The sequence below is a fragment of the Ovis canadensis genome, chromosome 4 (assembly GCF_042477335.2).
Source record: "Ovis canadensis isolate MfBH-ARS-UI-01 breed Bighorn chromosome 4, ARS-UI_OviCan_v2, whole genome shotgun sequence".
NCBI lineage: Eukaryota > Metazoa > Chordata > Mammalia > Artiodactyla > Bovidae > Ovis > Ovis canadensis.
In genome coordinates this window covers 58,433,018-58,445,227 of record NC_091248.1, presented here as the reverse complement: position 1 = coordinate 58,445,227, position 12,210 = coordinate 58,433,018, and the positions used below count along the sequence as shown (strand labels likewise).

The window sequence follows — 12,210 nt, the reverse complement described above, 5'->3', positions numbered from 1 at the left end:
AAGTTTGTACCTCTTAATCTTTATTACCTATTTTACTCATTTCCCCACCCCTTTTCCCTTGCAACAACCAGTTTTATCATCTACGAATCTGTTTCTGTTTTTTTGTGGGTTTTTTTTTTTGGTTTTTTTTTTAGATTCACTTGTTCTGTTTTTTAAGTTCCACATATAAGTGAAATTGTACAGTATCTGTCTTCCTTTGTCTGACTTAGCATAATACATTCCAGTTCTATTTTTTTGGTTGCAAATGGCAAAATTTCATTCTTTTTCAGGGCTGGGTAACATATATTCATTGTATATATACACCACATGTTTATCCATTTGTCTATCGATGGGCACATAATTAGTTAACTAAAAAGAGACAATTTTGTGCTAAACGTGATAGCAATAAAAATAATGCAATCTGAAGGTTTGAGAGAAATTCAAGTGAAGAATGACATCTTAATTTTATATTTAGTCTTAAAATGTGTTCTGATTGTAATATTTTTGTTGAAGTACATATTTGGTAGTCTTGATTGTAATCCATGAAGTCACTATAGTTTAATCTTAAATCACTCTTGTGCTAGATTGGAAAAATTTTTGCTGTTTTTGTTTTCTTACACAGATATCTCCTCTAATTGCCTGCTTTTGAAAGTGGAAGTAAATATGTTAGTAACTCATTCGTGTTCAACTCTCTGCGACCCCATGGGCTACTGTAGTCTACCACACTCCTCTGTCCATGGGATTCTCCAGGCAGGAATGCTGGAGCGGGTTGTCATTCCCTTCTCCAGGGGATCTTCCCAACCCAGGGATCATACCTGGATCTTGTGCATTGCAAGTGGTTTCTTTACCCACTGAGCCACCAGGGAAGCCTTCCTGCTTTCAGTAATGTTATTTTAGATATTGAAAAAAGATTTTCGTATATATCCATTCAATAATAGCTAAAAGTAGCTCCAGTTTTTAATACAAACTATATTTTCTTAACAGATTTGCTGCAGTCTGTTTCCCCTGCTATTTGTCTTTAAGGTGACAAGTCTTATATGATTGGCAAATGACCATATGATAGGCAAATGACCAATTAGATTGTGAACAATTTAACCAGTGAAAAAGCAGCTGTGCTTGAGTAGCTCAAGATGTGTCTCGTGTTCTAAACTACAACAAATCTGGGCTTTGTTGAGTTAGTGGGGGAAGAGAATTCCAGAGATTCCAGCCACTTTTCATTTTTTAGAGATAAAATGCCTTATGTACTAAAATCATGTAATAGGAGTTGTGACTTAAATCTCTTGCCAACATTTCAGCCAGAACATGCAAGTATACAAACATGCAATACATGTGATGTTTTAAAATATTGTGGTTTTTAAATTTTATCTTTATCTACTTGTATGTAAACTTGTTTTCAGTACTTTCTAAAATTGTGAGAAAGAATTTACTGTATTAAATATAAAAATCAAAGTATTTAGTTTTCTCTTTGTATTTGAAATAAGTACACAAAAACATTTTCATGCAGCTTCTATATAAACACTGTTAAGTACCAATCTGAGGATACTACATTATGTTGTGCAATTTGAAGGATATAGTGATTAGCTGAGGTTAACATTAGAAAATCATTTTTTGTTAATTTTTTTCCTGGCACTGCACCATTTGGCTTCCAGGATGTTAATTCCCTTAACCAGGCATTGAACCCTCGTCACACAGTGTAAGTACTGCGGCCTAACTACTGGACTGCCAGGGAATTCCCTAGGAAAACATAATTAAAATTATATATGGTAAACATTTTGTTGTGTCAAAAAGGTAAAATGAAGTTTATAGGAAATTTACTATTACCATTTAGAAGAACAATAGTCCCACATTTTTTCAACTTAAAATGAGTTGTCCATTTTCATATTTCATCTATCAACATCAATATCCATGCAACAGATAAAAACAAAAATCTGTGTGTAGAGATTTTACATTTAGGCTTTAGACATTTAGACTTTGCTTTCATGTGAATTCACTTGAATTTAGGGCAAAAGGTTTTTGAAAGTTGGATTCTTTAACCTTAATAGCTTTTAGCAGTTTCAGTGGTTGCACGGATGGGACATCATTGAACTCTTCCCCATTCTGCCAGAAGGGGGCAAGCAAAGCAAGCAAAGGAAATTTTTCAGAAAGGCACTCAAAATTCAGAAAGGTACAGCCCCAAAGCTTCTTGGGGTGGCTTCACCGTTTGAGAGTGTAAAGTCCCTAAAGCCAAGTGCCCACTCCCCCATAAGCAAATCTTAAGGCATTAATACATGTTCATGCAGACTCAGGCCTATCTAATAAAAATTATTAACCTTGCAGAATGCTTACCAAGTGCCAGACCTGCTAATCTCTGAATACGTTACCTTTCTTAATCTTCACAAAAACCTTGCCAGACGGACATTCCTGTTTATCTGGGGAACACAAACTCAAAGTCACAAAAAATAGCAAAGCCAGGATTTAAGCCTAGCTCTAATAGGAGCTCTAATAGTGCAAAGTCCTTGCACTTAACTATTGACACTACTATATGCCCTAGTTTTCAGAGAAGCTAGGAGTGTAGGCTTTAGCAGGCAAGAAACGTGGAAATGTTAGTTGACTAGAAAAGGGATTAGTTTCTTAAGTCAACTGTCAGTAATAGGCTTTAAAATACATGACTTGAAAATTGATGGTGGGCCAGTGGTTAAGACTTGAGCTCCCATGGAAGGGGACATCCAGGAGCTAAGATCCCAAAAGGGGAAAAATAAGTTAAAACCAGATGAAGTCCATTTGCATGTTTTTCCTTGGTGTCTCTGTTTATTTCCTATCCTGCAATAGAGTAATTCTAGGGCAAAAGTATGGGGCAGAAGATAGAATCTGGAGTTTTACCAAGTTGGTCAATTTTAACTTTATAGTTAACTTGGTCAGATACTGTGGCAGGTTGGAAATCACGGCCACGATATTTCCAGCTCCTCCCATCAAGGTGAAGTTTGTTTTCCCACCCCGAGTATCTGGGCTGGACTTGTGTTTTGCTTTGACCCATAAAATGTAGCAGATGTGTTTTCTTGGTTGACTTTATCTAGACCTTGAGAGGGCAGGCTACTTCAATCTCTTGGGGCCCTGCTATCATGTACAGACACTCAGGCTAAAACACTGAACAATGAGAGAATGATGAGAAACTATATGGAGCGCTAATACAGCTGACACCACATGGAGGAGTGTCTAGGAGGACTTCCTAATCACCAGAACTGAGAAACAAAGTGATGTTTTAAAGACATTATATTTTAGCATAAAGTTTATCATGTAGTATATAACCAAAACAAAAATGGGGAACAAAAAATGCATAAGTTAAATCTCAAAATATTTAATGTAGATTCCACTTTTTCCCTCTCTACTATCACTTTTGATAAAGGTATAAAACATCCCTGTGTGTTCTTTCTCTTCTTTCTTATACAGTTGGTAATGAACTGAAAATGTCAAAAGGCTGCAGCTAAAAGCCAAGGACTTTCCAAAATCTTAATTAATACCTTACATAATTAGAAATGTACCCGTAATGAAACTCTGTGAGCAGCTCCAAGGGCTGGAAAAGCATTTCTCTGAGCTCTAAAATAAAAGGGCACAGTAGTGGTTCTTTTAGCAATTACATTCTTTAAGGCTATAGTGATATACATAAATAATCTGTAACGTTAAAGGTCTTAAGCTCAAAGTTGCAAGTTAGCAGAGATCCAAACAGATCTGAAACCCTGTCCTTATATGCTTCAGAACAATTCAGACTTTCTACTAAGTAGAACTATCTACATTATTTATGTAACAAACACTCTGTGTTACTATGTCCATATATTGCTGTCACTCACTCAGTAAGAAGGCACTATGTTTATATCCATTTATAGATGAGGAAATCGGTACAGAGAGAAGTTACGTAAGTTGTCCAAGGTTACAATGCAGGGAAATTTTGCTGTCTCTGAGGGATGAAGGGGGAAGGGTAGAAAGCAGAAATGGAATTAGATGGTATTATGTATTCAAATAACAGCTCCGTGTAAGTAATTCTTCCCAGGGAAGTAACCATGAGAGCAAGGAGGCTGTTGCATGTCATTTGAGGTCCATGATGTGTCTCCAGTATTTCCAGCTTTTGTCCACCGCCATGGCCCCCTCCACCCTATAGCTATAGAAAACAGCGCCTAAATATACCTTGGAATTTTTCTCCTTCTTGTTTTGCTCATTTGGCTCCATCCAACAGCAATCCACTACACAGAACCTTCTTCACATGTGTAAGTGGAATCACATACCTTTCAAAGTCCACCAGTAGTACTTTCCCCACAAAGCCTTCCAAATTCTCAATATGTTAATATTACTCTCTAGACTTCCAGCAGAATCAATTGCTCCTTCCACCATGTTTCTTTAGCTCTAGGATTCTAAGCAATTTTTTCACATCACTTTCTTTAATTTTTTTTTTTTTTTTAAAATTCTGTGGCCCCACTCTGCAGGATGTGGGATCTTAGTTTCCTGCCCAGGGATCAAACCTATGCCCCCTGCAGTAGAAGCACCAAATCCTAAATACCAGACCACCAGGGAAGTTCCTCCTACATCACTTTAATTGTTCATACAATATATCTTCCATAGTAACTTGCAATTTTCTTGAGTGCCTAACCCACTTTTCTGCTTACAGTGTGTATCGGAAAACATTCATTGTAATGATATATCTGAATAGAGGTGGCATTCAGTCAGGGTGAAGAGGGCATCTTTTCCAGACTCAGTTACTATAATATAAACTTTAGAGACAAGTAGAGGTGACATTTCTGATATTGCCTCAAGGCACTGTCAGTTTCAGCGTAAAGAATAGCAACCTCTTATTTTCAGTTCAGGTTAGAAAATTCCACAGCAATTTCATATAAGCAAGAGTAGCAGGTGAAATGGGATTCCCTGGTAGCTCATCTGGTAAAGAATCTGCCTGCAGTGTGTGAGACTTGGGTTCGATCCCTGGGTTGGGAAGATTCCCTGGAGAAGGGAAAGGTTACCACTCCAGTATTTTGGCCTGGAGAATTCCATGGACTGTGTAGTCCATGGAGTCACAAAGAGTTGGACGTGACTGAGCGACTTTCACTTTCAGGGGACAAGACTAACTAAACAGTCAACCCACCAAGTTTTAGATAGTTTATGAAGCACAAAGTTTAGTGGAAACAAGCATTTACTACTAGTTTCACTGATAGATAAGCTAACAGACAGCCCAAGTCAAATGGGGCTGCAGTTCCTTCAAGGAGGTATCCAGTCATTCTTTTAATCAATTAATACCAATTTTCCATTAGGCAGAGAAGCCACAATTTTGGTGAATCACTTTTAGGAAGACAAGGTAGTACTTTGATTTCACAAGTCACTTGGAATCTGGGGGAAAAACCCCTATATGTGCTTGAGTATTTGCTTTTAAAATTAATTAAAAATAAATGTAATGTGTTAGTATACTGTATTGGTGTTTTTCTTTCTGGCTTACTTCACTCTGTATAATCGGCTCCAGTTTCATCCATCTCATCAGAACTGATTCAAATGAATTCTTTTTAACGGCTGAGTAATACTCCATTGTGTATATGTACCACAGCTTTCTTATCCATTCATCTGCTGATGGACATCTAGGTTGTTTCCATGTCCTGGCTATTATAAACAGTGCTGCGATGAACATTGGGGTACATGTGTCTCTTTCAATTCTGGTTTCCTCGGTGTGTATGCCCAGCAGTGGGATTGCTGGGTCATAAGGTAGTTCTATTTGCAATTTTTTAAGGAATCTCCACACTGTTCTCCATAGTGGCTGTACTAGTTTGCATTCCCACCAACAGTGTAGGAGGGTTCCCTTTTCTCCACACCCTCTCCAGCATTTATTGCTTGCAGATTTTTGGATCGCAGCCATTCTGACTGGTGTGAAGTGGTACCTCATTGTGGTTTTGATTTGCATTTCTCTAATAATGAGTGATGTTGAGCATCTTTTCATGTGTTTGTTAGCCATCCGTATGTCTTCTTTGGAGAAATGTCTATTTAGATCTTTGGCCCATTTTTTGATTGGGTCGTTTATTTTTCTGTATGCAAGACAGGAAAAAAGACACAGATATGTATAACGGACTTTTGGACTCAGAGGGAGAGGGAGAGGGTGGGATGATTTGGGAGAATGGCATTCTAACATGTATACTATCATGTAAGAATTGAATCGCCAGTCTATGTCTGACGCAGGGTGCAGCATGCTTGGGGCTGGTGCATGGGGATGACCCAAAGAGATGTTGTGGGGAGGGAGGTGGGAGGGGGGTTCATGTTTGGGAACGCATGTAAGAATTAAAGATTTTAAAATTTAAAAAATAAAAAACTAAAAAAAAAAAAAAACCAACCAAAAGAACAGACTGTATATTACAGCAGTAAGTAAACAACTCTTTTGTCAACAGAAAGAAAAAAAACAACCTCATATATTATACTTTATAAAATGCTTTTCTGTATACAATGAACTTACAATAGTCTGTAATTCTTTTAATGTGGTGAACTATGTGATTAATTTTCAATTGTTAAGCAAGTTTAGCATTCTTGTAATAAACTACACTTGGTCATAATGAATTCTGAATGAAAAAATAAATAAATGTAATGATATCCATTTCTAAGAACATGAAACCATGATTTAAAAATCACCGTATTCTGCAATGGAATATTACTCAGCCACAAAAAAGAATGAAATAATGTCATTTGCAGCAACATGGATAGATGTAGAGATTACCCTCCTAAGTGAAGTCAGACAGAGAAAGACATATATATGACATCACTGATATGCAGAATCTTAAAAAAATGATGCAAATGAAGTTATTTATAAAACAGAAATGGACTCAGACATAGAAAACAAACTTAACAGTTATCAAAAGGGAAAGTGGTAGAGGGATAATTAGGAATTTGGGATTAACTAAAACACAATACGATATATAAATAGATAAACAACAAGGATCTACTATATAGCAGAAAGAACTATATTCAGTGTCTTGTAATAACCAATAATGGAAAATAATCTGGAAAAAGAATATAGATGTATACTTTCTGGATTATTTTCCATTATATATGTATTTTTCTATATATTTTATTTTCCATTATATTTATGTGTGTGTGTGTGTGTGTATATATATATATATACACAACTGAATCACTGTGCTATGTACATGAAACTTTTTAAATCAACTATCCTTTAAAAATATTACTGTATTCTAAATAAAGCCTTTTGGTCTAAGCCAGTGTTTCTGAAACTTTTTTCCATTATTGCTCTACCCCTACAGGAGAATATTTAAATTTAAATTCTCCCTAGTGAGAGTGATAAGGAATAAAATTTTGTTGGGTAGACTTGAGCTTTGAAGGGATCCAATAGTTTTTTGCCTTTAAGAAAGTTTCAGAATGCATTGTATAAGCCCATTAACAGAAAACTGCAAACTCAAGATTGCAGCCAACTAGTTTTAGAGTCACTGGTGGTCCAGGTGTCATCCCCTTGGCTGTGTCTGATAATATTAAGACTCTCAATGTGCTACTCACCCTTATATCACCCTGCTGGGATGATGTTTCAGGTTTGTCTCCGTCTTTAAAATGAGACAGTAGTTTCATGCCCTCTTATAGTTTCAGGGACCAGGGAACAATCTGAAAATATTTTGAACACTGAATCTAATATTTATTTTATGGAGTCTAAGAAATCTGTTCTCTTGAATGGAGACATCTGATAATGTGCCTTACCCATTAATTAGCTAAAATGCTAATAGTGTTCCTTCCCTGACTCTGCCTCCTTGTTCCTCCCAAACATATTATTGACAAGTGTACTTTAAAATAGACATTTGTTTTCATCCACACCCAGAAAGGCTATAATAGGTGTGTTTCCCTTAATGAACACTATAATTTCCTTTTACCAAAGGACTGCTACAAGGATTAAATTATTTAATATACATAAAACGCCTAGCATAATATAGTTTCTTCTTAGTATAAAACACAAAGCCATGAATTATGAAAGAAACAACATATAATCAACTGAAAAGCAAAGATCTTGCTGTGTAAGTGAATAAAATGGTTGTTGACATAACCATAATACTATTATCAAATCTAAAAAATTAAAAATAATTATTAATATGATTAGTTTTCCAAGTTTACATGTTCAAATTTCCCTGAGAGTCTCATAAAATGTTTTTCACAAAACAATTGTTTTGTTTGAATGAAGATACATACAAGATTCACACACTGTATTTACTTGATCCATCTTTTAAATTTCTTCATTTTAGGTTCCCCTCCCTTTTTCCCCCCTTGCCATTTATTTGTTGAATTGTGTCACTTTTCCTATAGTTTCCCACACAATTTTGCTAACTGCATCCCTGTGGTGTTTTAAAACATGTGCCTCTATCCTAATTCTTGTAAACTTGATAGCTGGATCTAGTGAGCTTCTCAGATTCAGGTTTAATATTTGGGGCAAGAATGCCTCATATATGCTTTCATCTACTCATTATACCTAGTCAGAGTGTCTAGTAGTCTCAGTGGTAATATTGATCAATGAGTGCTGTCAGGCTGACTTATTCATCAAAAAGTGTTCAACATTCCATATAATGCCACCCTCCTCTCAATATGCCTTCCTCCTGTTAGTCTGCCTTCCTGGGCTTTAGTATCTAGAAAGCTAAAATGCATTTCTCAAGCTGCCTTGCAGCTAGAGTTACTGATGTGATTTGAATTCCATCAGCTATAGGCAGTTGTGTATAGTCAACTGAGTTGTGGAGGGTCAGGTTGTGAAGCACCTTCATGACAGGGTGTATTATAGTGAAAGACATGTGGCTGTGGCAATAGTGGTTGTAGGGGTGTCTTCCCCATTCAGTAGGTAACCTCCTGAGCATGGCCTGATCAACAGTCCTTTGACAGCTCAGTTCTTTAGCCTGGATTTGTGAGTTACTCCTGAAGCTCAATCCACTGGCTGTTTCTTCAACCCTGCCAACCATTTGTGATAAGACCATGTAATACATCCCTTTTGGCTTAAATTACCAGAGTGGATTTTGTTCTCTGCTTTGAATCCTGACTAATATAGCTCCACTAAGAAAAAATATTTTCAGCAATTGTCAAACAGTTGCCTCTCACTTTTTTAAAAGAGTGAATTTAGTTAAGCTTGTTAACAATTGCCTGAATATGTGAAATAGATATCCTAGGAAGATAAGCCTTTTTAAAAGAAAAAAATCATATAGCAATTTCACATTAACATTGTATAAACTTTCTAAAAAAACAAGTACCTTCCCTGCCAGTTTTACTGAGAAATAACCAGAATCACTGTACAAGGTTAAGGCGTACAGTATGATGGCTTGATTTACATATATTGTGAAACGATTACCACAATAGGTTCAGTTAACATCTATTATCTTGTAGATGCAATAAAAAGAAAAGAAAAAAAAAATTTTTCCTTTGTGACAAGAGCTTAGGATTTACTCTCCTAATAACTTTCCCATGTCACACAGCAGTGTTAGCTACAATCACCATATTATACATTACATCCTTGTACATATTTATAACTGAAAACTTGTACCATTTTACCACCTTCCTCCAAATACCCCCCTCCCAGTGTTTTTTAAACATTTAAAAATTAATCCATGTTAAGAAAAATTAATCCACATCCATTAATGAAGATAATTTTATTGAAAAGTAATTTAAATATTATCTTCACAAAATTTTAATTCTATAATATGAAGTAATAGGTATAAATCTTCAGAGTCTGGCAAAAATATTTTTATTCAATATTTTATTACATAAATGTAAAACAGAGAAGTTGAAAGAAACTATATACCATGACCTATTCAGTGACAAATTATACCTGTCACCTGAACTTTAAAATTAAGTTATATTTGTTCTACCACACATCTAACCATCTATACAACTCTCTATCATACATTAATCCATCTTATTTTTTGATACATTTCAAAGTAAGTTGCAAGCGTGAGTACAGTGCATGCATGCTCAGTCATGCCCTGTCTGACTCTTTGTGACCCCATGGACTGTAGCCCGCCAGGCTCCTCTATCCGTGGAATTTCCCAGGCAAGAATACTAAAGTGGATTGCCATTTCCTACTCCAGGGGATCTTCCCAACCCAGGGATCAAGCTCTTGAGTCTCCTGCATGGCAGGCAGATTCTTTACCAACTGTGTCACCTGGGAAGCCCGAAACATGAGTACACTTCATGCCTAAATACAGAATAGCAAAAAAATTTTCAAATATAGTATCTGGCCACTGGAGGGCTTCCAAATGCCATAAAATGCATTAGAAAGTAAACTAGTCTATGGAAGTGAAAGTCGCTCAGTCGTGTCCGATTCTGCAACCCCATGGACTATACAGTCCCTGAAATTCTCTTGGCCAGAATATAGGAGTGGGTAGCCTTTCCCTTCTCCAGGGGATCTTCCCGACCCAAGAATCGAACTGGGTCTTCCTGCATTGCTGGCGGACTCTTTACCAACTGAGCTATCAGTTGGAAATCCAAAACTAGTCTATAGTGTTTAAGTTGTCAAGTCTTGGGGAAGGTCTAGGCAAGAAGTTGCATGGAGTGTGAAGGGCATCAATCAGACGGAGAGACCCAATCTGAAATCCAGCAAAACTGCAACATTTTTTATTTTTACCCTCGTACCTCTCCTCTTTTTACAGTTACTTCAGTTATAAAAGAGAAAACACATAACTGGCCCCTCTCCCACTCAAATGATTTGTGCTATTGAAGCTAGAAACTCTTTAAACCAGAATCTCAGAAAACTTGATGGAAATCAAGATGTTGTACTTGCAGAAATGAGCTGGCATCATGATCTCAATGGTAACTTTCCATGAGGGCAGGAGCTTAGTTTATCATTTATCCCTAGCATGTAGAACACTGCCTAGCACATACTAGTGCTCAATAAATATTCACTGAAGGAGTGGGTGAATTCAAATGATAAATTCGAAATATAATATTCATATATTTCCTGTCATTACTAATCAAAGAGGTTTTTCTAAAATAAAAATAAGCCTCAACTTAAAAATAAGTGCATAGGTTGATTATCTAGAGCTAGAGCTGCAATTATACAGACATGACACGTTTTCCATATGCAGTAGGAACTTTGACGCAAGCCTATAGTATATCCACCGCTGAGGCTCACCTCACTGGTGAGCAGGTTTTGCCAAAGCCCCTGGCTGGGCAGAAGCCACACTGCCTTTTGATGGAGACCACAGGAAAGCATCACAGAATTGTTAGGGCACTTCTCAAACACACTCTGGGACTTCTAGAAACAAATATGAAGTCTGTCTGTGAACCAGTGGGGACAAGTCAGTGGAATCTGAATTATTGCTATTGATGTTATTCTCCTTTTGGGCTTTCAGACTGGTGATACCTGAGGAAATTCAAATGTACTGCAACTTTAAAATTACCTTGTTAAGGTGATCATTTTCTTTGAGATTTCCTTGGCCTGGAAGAGTATTTCCATATTCAGCACAAGTTCATCAAGCTAGCACACATCTCAACAGTACTGTGATTTTTTTTTCTTTTCTTCTTCCTTTTTTTTCTTTTTCTTTTCCCCTTTCTCTTTTTCTTTTTCTCCACCGCCCCCTGCCCCGACCTCTTTTTTTTCCTCTGTGTCCCAGCACTTGATGACAGAACTGGCAGACTGTGGCCGCTGTTACTGAAGACATGACACTGAGGGGGCCAGAGCCCATCCCTCATCTGTACCTTATGCAGATTGGGACTGTGCGCCCGACCCCCACCAAGAAAAGGAGGGTCCACAGGCATCGGTTCCCTCCCTGAGATCCCCAGCCCGACCCCCACGTTTACTCAGCCATACTCACTCAGTCACCGCCTTCCTTTGCTGTGATATTTTAAAAAACATATATTTTTGTCTCTTTGAGAGAATGAGAGACAAATTGTTTTTTAATGTGTCTATATAGAGGGCAACATAAATAATTTCAGATCTATCCGTTTTCCTGTTATAGATCATAGTTGGTGGCCTACCTAGATGGGAATCAAGGTCAAACGAGATTTAAAATCCATAAAATCACCTTGTATTTTATACTCAAATAGGTATTTAGAGAAATTTCATGGCATAAGCTATAAAAGGGTAAATGTCCAAAGTAATCTGCTACAGCAAGTGCTACCCTCGCACTAAAGGTAGGTAAGATCTGCAGGCCCCTACAGACTTTCAAACAGCCCAGTGAAGATGTCATTTAAACATACCTTAGAGAAACCACATTCTTCCAAGTGAGCCATCAGAGGCTCCCTGCCACTTGGTATGATGTG

The 12,210-nt window shown here is 37.1% G+C and overlaps 1 non-coding gene across 1 annotated transcript; it reads right to left on the bottom strand.

The window, feature by feature from the left end:
• Positions 1 to 11,550: 11,550 nt before the first annotated feature.
• LOC138439886 (small nucleolar RNA SNORA57) lies at positions 11,551 to 11,694 on the bottom strand. The gene has a single exon (XR_011256830.1). It is a non-coding gene; the product is annotated as a small nucleolar RNA SNORA57 (small nucleolar RNA).
• Positions 11,695 to 12,210: the final 516 nt, after the last annotated feature.